Source organism: Arachis ipaensis, chromosome B1, assembly GCF_059453495.1.
Source record: "Arachis ipaensis isolate K30076 ecotype BB chromosome B1, ASM5945349v1, whole genome shotgun sequence".
Lineage (NCBI taxonomy): Eukaryota > Viridiplantae > Streptophyta > Magnoliopsida > Fabales > Fabaceae > Arachis > Arachis ipaensis.
The window spans coordinates 112360137-112369869 of NC_142436.1; the positions used below are offsets into that span (position 1 = coordinate 112360137).

General features: G+C 38.0%; 1 non-coding gene across 1 annotated transcript; it reads left to right on the forward strand.

The window, feature by feature from the left end:
- Positions 1-3649: 3649 nt before the first annotated feature.
- LOC148577955 (small nucleolar RNA R71) lies at positions 3650-3757 on the forward strand. Its single transcript, XR_015904678.1, has one exon. It is a non-coding gene; the product is annotated as a small nucleolar RNA R71 (small nucleolar RNA).
- The last annotated feature ends 5976 nt before the right edge of the window (positions 3758-9733 follow it).

The following is a 9733-nucleotide window of genomic DNA, read 5'->3' on the forward strand; positions in this document are numbered from 1 at the left end:
GAGCTCTAAGCTGGCCATCTATTTCAAGCAAACCGTATTCAAGTGAAAAAGTAAAGTTAGAAGTTAAGGATTGTACCCACTTGAAGCTTGTATTGGGTGGTAATGGCCTTGGGGAAGGTGTTTCTGGTGGTTCTGTAAGTTCTGCTCCCTGGTAATCTTCTGTGAATTCCTCCACTTCTTTGCAAGGGTCTTCAAACGCATCATCACCCTGGTCAAAGTCTTCTATGTCTTCCTCATCACTCGAATCATAGATTGGAGGTTGAGAGAAATCTACCTCCGCATCATCTTCGTATTCACTCGGGGAAGATACTTCGATCTCAGAGAATTCACTTGTGGATGCAAGTTCATCACTAAGAAAACTTGACTTGTGACTATCATCATCAAGAGAATTTGCTTCTTAGATTATTCCGTCTGATTCTTCATAAACGATTTGCCTTGGGGATTGTGCGCTATCCTCCTTTGCATTAACTGTAATGTCCTTGACGGATTTCTCTTCAGCTCTGGATTCCCATGGAGGTTCAGCATCTCCTAGATCTTCAACCAACTCTTCTTCTTGTACAATGACATCTTCTTCTACTTGTTCTAGTATGAATTCATGCTCTGTCTTGTCCACTGGAGTTTCTAGTGTCTCCTTCATGCTACGCTCTTCATTAGATTGTCCACATGGGGCTGTGGTTGGTCCTTGAATGTTCGCGCGTCTAGAAGCTAATTGAATTACTGCTTGCTCCAGTTGTCGAATGGTTGTTTGAAGTTTATTTACTATTGCCTTGAGGCAAACCTCTAATTCTCGGGGTGATGGATTTGGACATGAAACATAGGGAAGTGGTGGTGCTTGGGGGTGATTGGATTGGAACTGGGGTAGAAAAGGATCATACGGTGGCGAATGGTGAAGAGAAGCTTGTGAGTATGGTGGTTCGAGGTTATGTTGAGAGGATGGTCTATAGGCACGGGGTGGGGCTTGTTGGTAGTCACAAGGTTGTCCACCATATCTTTCAGCTGGGCATGCATTGTAGAATGGTCGTTGTCCGTGATATCTTGGAGGGTATTGACGCCTAAAGGGTTGATTAGATCCTCTTGGCTCCATCCATCCTTGATTGGTTTGACCTTGATGCATATTCCTGCTGTAACTTCTATTTCCTTCAACAAAGTTAGAGCCAAACTCAAAACGAGAGGGGTGAGAATTCATGGTAGCAAATAAAAATAAAAAGGAAAAAACAGAAATAAATAAACAAGCAAAAGAAAAATATTTACAATAACCAATAATAAGGCACACGTTAGCAGTTCCCCGGCAACGGTGCCATTTTGAAAGAACTGAAGATTGATGGTTTAGAAGTTATGGTAAATACTCGTTGCAAGTATAGTTACTAAACCAAGCAATCAACCTTTCTTACAAACGTTTTGGTTGTCACAAGTAACAAACTCCTTAATAAATTGATAACCGAAGTATTCAAACCTCGGGTCGTCTTCTCAAGGAACTGCAGGGAAGTATGTTCTTATTATTGGTTTTGGAGATTGTAGAATTTGGGGTTTCAAGAATGAGGAACGAGTAATTTAATGACAAGTAAATTAAATGGCAATTAAAATAAATAAATAACTGTAAAGCAAATTTTTGGCAAGGTATGAGAAATTGGAGGTCCTATCCTAGCTATCCTTATCAATGATGATGATGGTTGAATCTTAATTCCACTTTGTTAACCTTTACTAAGATAAAGGAATGTCAAGGGATTAATTGGGTTGATCTTCGAATCCTATTTATTTCCTAAGAATAGATTGGGATTATGGAAGTTCAATTCAATTAACAAAGATAACAATTATCAATCACGTTTGAGTTTGATAACTCCTGAGTTACTGATTTCTTAACCAAGACCAAAAGGAGAAAAATAAATCTACTTGGAATAAAAATGTCTTCAGAGTAAAAGAAACAACAGCATAATTATGAGAAATCAATATTAAACTGAAATACCTCAAATAACATTAATAAAAGAGTAATCTGTAACATGAAAGGATTCATAAAGTAGCTTGCAAAGGTAAATAAAAGGAATATTGAACCTGATCAAAAGCGATAATCCTGAAAGTGAATAAAAATCCTAAATCTAAATCATAATCCTAAAGAGAGAGGAGAGAACCTCTCTCAAAACTAAATCTAAATCATGGAAAGTAAAAATTGGCGAGCTCTCCTATGAATGGATGCATTTCCCCACTTTATAGCATCTAATCTGTGTGTTCTGGGTTGAAAACTGGGTCAAAAGCAGCCTAGAAATCGCTGGAGAAGAATTCAAACACGCTGATTTCCGTCACCGCGACGCGGCCGCACGGAGGACGCAGTCGCGTCGCCAAGCGTCAGGGAAACTATTGCATATTATATATCAAATCGAAGCCCCGGACGTTAGCTTTCCAACGCAACTAAAACCGCATCATTTGGACCTCTGTAGCTCAAGTTATAGTCGTTTGAGTGCGAAGAGGTCAGGCTGGACAGCTTAGCAATTTCTCCAACTTCTTGTATTCCTTCCACTTTTGCATGCTTCCTTTCTATCCTCTGAGCCATTCCTGCCCTGTAATCTCTGAAATCACTTAACGCACATATCAAGGCATCTAATGGTAATAAGAGAGGATTTAAACATAGGGAACTTAAGGCCAAAGAAGCATGTTTTCAATCAAAGCACATAACTAGGAAGGCAAAATGTAAAACCATGCAAATAGTATGAATAACTGGGTAAAGAGTTAATAAAAACCACTCAATTGAGCACAAGATAAACCATAAAATAGTGGTTTATCACTCAGATTCTTTTGGTTCCTCAAAGGAAAACTTCTTTATGTATAGAGGACGTCCTAGGAGACTTTTCTCACTGGGTCTCACGTCCTCCTCACTCTCTCCAGGTTCGGCCATGTTGGTCATGGTTATGTCCTTGCACTCTCTCTTGGGATTTTCTTTTGTATTGTTTGGGAGAGTACTGGGAGGAGTTTTAGTAATCTTCTTACTCAGCTGACCCACCTGTACCTCCAAATTTCTAATGGAGGACCTTGTTTCATTCATGAAACTTAGTGTGATCTTGGATAGATCAGAGACTATGGTTGCCAGGCCAGAATGGCTCTGTTCAGAATTCTCTGTCTGTTGTTGAGAAGATGATGGAAAAGGCTTGCTATTGCTAAACCTATTTCTTTCACCATTATTATTGAAGCCTTGTTGAGGCTTCTGTTGGTCCTTCCATGAGAAATTTGGATGATTTCTCCATGAAGGATTATAGGTGTTTCCATAGGGTTCTCCCATGTAATTCACCTTTGCCATTGCAGGGTTCTCAGGATCATATGCTTCTTCTTCAGAAGATGCTTCTTTAGTACTGTTGGATGCAGCTTGCAATCCATTCAGACTCTGAGAAATCATATTAACTTGCTGAGTCAATATTTTGTTCTAAGCCAATATGGCATTCAGAGTATCAATTTCAAGAACTCCCTTCTTCTGAGGCGTCCCATTGTTCATAGGACTCCTCTCAGAGGTGTACATGAACTGGTTATTTGCAACCATTTCAATGAGTTCCTGAGCTTCTTCAGGGGTTTTCAGATGAAGAGATCCTCCTGCAGAATGGTCCAATGACATTTTTGACAACTCAGACAGACCATCATAGAATATACATATGATGTTCCATTCTGGAAGCATGTCAGTAGGACACCTTTTGATCAATTGCTTATATCTTTCCCAAGCTTCATAGAGGGACTCACCTTCCTTCTGTCTGAAGGTTTAGATTTCCACTCTAAGCTTGCTCATCTTTTGAGGTGGAAAGAATTTGGCCAGGAAAGCACTGACCAACTTTTCCCTAGAGTTCAGGCTTTCCTTAGGTTATGAATCCAACCATGTTCTAACTCTGTCTCTTACAGCAAAAGGGAAAAGCATAAGCCTGTAGACCTCGGGATCAACTCCATTGGTCTTGACAGTGTCACAGGCTTATGCTTGACAGTAAGAAGCATCAGACTGGCGTTTAACACCAGAAAGAAGCATCAAGCTGGTGTTTAACACCAGAAACAGGCACCAGTCTGGCGTTTAATGCCAGAAACAGGCAGCAGTCTGGCGTTAAACGCCAAGATTACACTCTAAGGGCGTTTACACGCCTCAATGGAGCAGGGATGCTAAGTCCTTAACCCCTTAGGATCTGTGGACCCCACAGGATCCCCACCTACCCCACCTCTTCTTCTCTCTTCTTCACACCTTTTCATAACACTCTTCCCCAAATACCCTTCACCAATCACCTCCATATCTCTTCTCAAATACCCTTCACCAATCACCTCATTCACTCTTCCCCAAAACCCCATCTACCTTCAAATTCAAAACCCTATTTCCCCCCCAAACCCAACCCTAATACACGAAACCTAACCCACAGGATCCCCACCTACCCCACCACTCCTTCATTTTTACACATTACAACCACTACTTCTACCCCTTGGCCGAACCACATATCTCCCTCCATCTTCTTCTTCTTCTATACTTTCTTTCTTCTTTTGCTCGAGGACGAACAAACACTTTAAGTTTGGTGTGGTAAAAGCATTGATTTTTGTTTTTTCATAACCATTTATGGCACCTAAGGCCGGAGAAACCTCTAGAAAGAGAAAAGGGAAGGCAAAAGCTTCCACTTCCGAGTCATGGGAGATGGAGAGATTCATCTCAAAAGCCCATCACTAAGAAAAGGATGAAACAAACAAGAGAGCCCACTCATGGACCTCAACAAGAGCATGAGGAAATTCCTCATCATGAAATCCCTGAGATGCCTCAAGGGATGCACTTTCCTCCACAAAACTATTGGGAGCAAATTAATACCTCCCTAGGAGAATTAAGTTCCAACATGGGACAACTAAGGGTGGAGCACCAAGAGCATTCTATCCTCCTCCATGAAATTAGAGAAGATCAAAGAGCTATGAGGGAGGAGCAACAAAGGCAAGGAAGAGACATTGAGGAGCTAAAGCACTCCATAAGATCTTCAAGAGGAAGAACTAGCCGCCATCACTAAGGTGGACCCGTTCTTTAATTTTCTTGTTCTTTATTTTTCTGTTTTTCGTTTACTATGCTTTATGTTTTATTCATGTTTGTGCCTTTATTACATGATCATTAGTGTTTAAGTGTCTATGCTTTAAAGCTATGAATGTCCTATGAATCCATCACCTTTCTTAAATGAAAAATGTTTTAATTTCAAAAGAACAAGAAGTACATAAATTTCGAATTCATCCTTAAGATTAGTTTAATTATTTTGATGTGGTGACAATACTTTTTGTTTTCTGAATGAATGCTTGAACAGTGCATATGTCTTTTGAATTTGTTGTTTATGAATGTTAAAATTGTTGGCTCTTGAAGAATAATGAAAAAGGAGAAATGTTATTGATAATCTGAAAAATCATAAAATTGATTATTGAAGCAAGAAAAAGCTGTGAACAACAAAGCTTGCAAAAAAAATGGTGAAAATAAAAGAAAAAAATAGAAAGAGAAAGAAAAAGCAAGTAGAAAAAGCCAAGAGCTCTTTAAACCAAAAGGTAAGAGCAAAAATCCAGTAACCCTTTAAACCAAAAGGCAAGGGTAAAATAAAAAGGATCCAAGGCTTTGAGCATTAATGGATAGGAGGGCCCAAAGGAATAAAATCCTATCCTAAGCGGCTAAACCAAGCTATCCCTAACCATGTGCTTGTGGCGTGAAGGTGTCAAGTGAAAAGTTTGAGACTGAGCGGTTAAAGTCGTGATCCAAAGAAAAAAGAGTGTGCTTAAGAACCCTGGACACCTCTAATTGGGGACTCTAGCAAAGCTGAGTCACAATCTGAAAAGGTTCACCCAGTTATGTGTCTGTGGCATTCATGTATCCGGTGGTAATACTGGAAAACAAAGTGCTTAGGGCCACGACCAAGACTCATAAAGTAGCTGAGTTCAAGAATCAACATACTGAACTAGGAGAATCAATAACACTATCTGAATTCTGAGTTCCTATAGATGCCAATCATTCTGAACTTCAAAGAATAAAGTGAGATGCCAAAACTGTTCAGAGGCAAAAAGCTACTAGTCCCGCTCATCTAATTGGAGCTAAGTTTCATTGATATTTTGGAATTTATAGTATATTCTCTTCTTTTTATCCTATTTGATTTTGCAATTTTTTGGGGACAAGCAACAATTTAAGTTTGGTGTTGTGATGAGCGGATAATTTATACGCTTTTTGGCATTATTTTCTAGTAGTTTTTAGTATAATTTAGTTAGTTTTTACTATGTTTTTATTAGTTTTTATGCAAAAATCACATTTCTGGACTTTACTATGAGTTTGTGTGTTTTTCTGTGATTTTAGGTATTTTCTGGCTGAAATTGAGGGACCTGAGCAAAAATCTGATTCAGAGGCTGAAAAAAGACTACAGATGCTGTTGGATTTTCTGGAGCTACAAAAAACCAATTGGCGCACTCTCAATTGCGTTTGAAAGTAGACATCCAGGGCTTTCCAGAAATATATAATAGTCCATACTTTGCCCGAGTTTTGATGACGAAAACTGGCGTTCAAATACCAACTTCCTGTCCTATTCTGAAGTTAAATGCCAGAAACAAGTTACAAACCAGAGTTAAACGCCAGAAACAGGCTGCAACCTAGCGTTTAATTCCAAGAGAAGTCTCTACATGTGTAAATCTCAATTCTCAGCCCAAGCACACACCAAGTGGGCCCCGGAAGTGGATTTCTGCATCATTTACTTATCTCTGTAAACCCTAGTAACTAGTTTAGTATAAATAGGACTTTTTACTATTGTATTTTGATCTTTGGATGTTTAGTCCTTAGACTTGAGAGGCTAGCCATTCGGCCATGCTCAGCATATTTTCACTTATGTATTTTCAACGGTGGAGTTTCTACACCCCATAGATTAAGGTGTGGAGCTCTGCTGTTCCTCATGAATTAATGCGAAGTTCTATTGTTTTTCTATTCAATTCAAGCTTATTCTTATTCCAAGATATTCACTCGCACTTCAACTTGATGAATGTGATGATCTGTGACACTCATCATCATTCTCACCTATGAATGCGTGCCTGACAACCACTTCCGTTCTATCTGCTATAGCTTGAGCGTGTATCTCTTAGCCTCCATTCCGAAAGATCGGAGTCTTCGTGGTATAAGCTAGAATTATTGGCGGCCATTCCTGAGATTCGGAAAGTCTAAACCTTGTCTGTGGTATTCCGAGTAGGATATGGGAAGGGATGACTGTGACGAGCTTCAAACTCGCGAGTGTTGGGCGTGGTAACAGATGCAAAAGGATCAACGGAATCTATTCCAACATGATCGAGAACCAACAGATGATTAGCCATGCGGTGACAGCGCATTTGGACCATTTTCACTGAGAGGACGGACGGTAGCCATTGACAACGGTGATCCACCAACATACAGCTTGCCATGGAAAGGAGTATGAATGATTGAATGAAGACAGTAAGAAAGCAGAGATTCAGAAGCATCAAGCATCTCCATATGCTTATCTGAAAATCCCACTAATGAATTACATAAGTATTTCTATCTTATTTTTTGTTTATCTTTTAACTATCAAAACCTCATAACCATTTGAATCTGCCTGACTGAGATTTACAAGATGACCATAGCTTGCTTCAAGCCGACAATCTCCGTGGGATCGACCCTTACTCACGTAAGGTTTATTACTTGGACGACCCAGTGCACTTGCTGGTTAGTTGTGCAAAGTTGTGAAGAAGAATTGAGATTACGACTGTGCGTACCAAGTTGTTAGCGCCATTGAGATCAAAATTTTGTGCACCAGTAAACTCGATTCTTCTTTTGCCCACCACACACTTCCTCCCAAATCAAGTCTTCATCAATTGGTTGTAGCTCCATTCCCTATGCTTGAGCCTTGGCATGTTGGGCCTGAACTTCTGCAAACTTTTTTATAAACTTCTCCTGTTGCACAATGATTATATCAATTATATTATTATTATTAAGACAAATAGCCTCTGTAACCTTCTGAGAACCAGGAGGGAAAGGTAACCGACTGATAATTTCATAAAGAATTGACAAGTTAGGAAACAAAAAAATAGTTTTAAGTCATTAGCACTTTAATCTAAAATTAAAATATAGTAGTAAACATATATCTTTAGTCTATTAGCACTTTAATCATAATCAGGAAGCATATAACTAGTGAAAACATATACAAACAAAATTCAAATAGATGCTGCTATTTTAGTTATGGAGAGATCTAAAATTTACCTTGTTTTTCCATCAGGAACCAATCTTTCTTTTGTGACACTATTAGGAACCGATGCAGCCTCTGATGGAGGAGATGTACTAGAGCTTCCAGGCGTCTCTGAATCAACTAATAGACTGGAATTGCAAAGCGGAGGAGGAATCAAAATTGGAGGAGAAATCAAGATTAAAGTAATATATATTTGACTAAAATATCTTTTACTAATTATATATAAAAAAGAAAATTAAAGAGAAACCAAACAGATCTAAAACTTTTTTATTTATGTATCATTTTTAACTTAATTAAACAATTTTATCAATATAAAAGAGAAACCAAACGGATCTAAAACTTCAAATTTCCATGGAACCATAACCCTATGAAATGGCTGGAGGAAACATATCAGAAACATACATAGATAAAGTAGTATTGATTTCCTATAAAATATAAATGAAAGTTACTTTGGATTATTACACAAATTGAGAGTCAGATTTATGCATTAATAAAATAAAAAAAATAGATACACAAATCTAATTAATAACAAATCTGATAGTTTGAATTGTGTTTTCTACATCTTAGTTAAACACAATATACTTCAATAACATTGTAAAACACTGCCTTCTTCCTATATCAAAAATAAAAAAATGAGCATAAAATTCTAAGAATATATTTTAAAAGTATCAGTTATCTAAGACAGAAAATTGCTGGAAATGGCCCAGTTCATCTAACCAATATACTTAACATCCAGGCAGCTGAAAACACACGTGAAATGAAAAGGATACCTTTAATGAACCAAACTAACCAAGAGGATGAGAAACTCACTAGATTGCTATTTGAGTATATTTAAGTCCTTAGCAGATCAGTTTGAGGCCCAATTGCAACTGGTAGTAAAAGTAGAAGTAATGCATTAGGCAAACAAGAGAGAAAACAAAGTCAGAGATTCATATAACTCATCTAAAATAAAATAACGTGGCAATAAGCAAGAGCAGCAAGCAAAGACAAGTTAGAGTAATATAATATTAAGCAGAACATGCAGCCAAGAAAAGAAGCACATGTTCCTAACTAATATTTATTAAAGTGTAGTTATGTGTCACCATAAAAGCCACCACCACTACAGCAACAACTATTAAACATTGCATGGCTACATGAACCAAACAAAACAAGGCCATAGTATCTTGTCCTAAATCAAAATTAAATTTAAATAATTAACATTTAATTCCCTTTCAGATTTAAATATCTACCTTCCCACAATAATATAAGATGCTAATATATACTATATTCCATGGAAAATCAAATGTAGCTAGGGCAGAAGCAGAATGCCATGAAAAAGACAAGGATTTATGGATGTGGAGATAATTACAACATAGCTCACATCAACACCTTACATGCATGTATTAAAACTAGTTAAAGAGGGAAACTTTAGAACCCTAGGAGCTAGAGCCACGCGATTCATGCATACAAAAAATGAAATTGAGGAAAGAATAGACAAATTGTTGAGTAAGTAAACCTGATTATCAAAACAGGTAAGGAGCTTGAGATTAACAACATGTAGC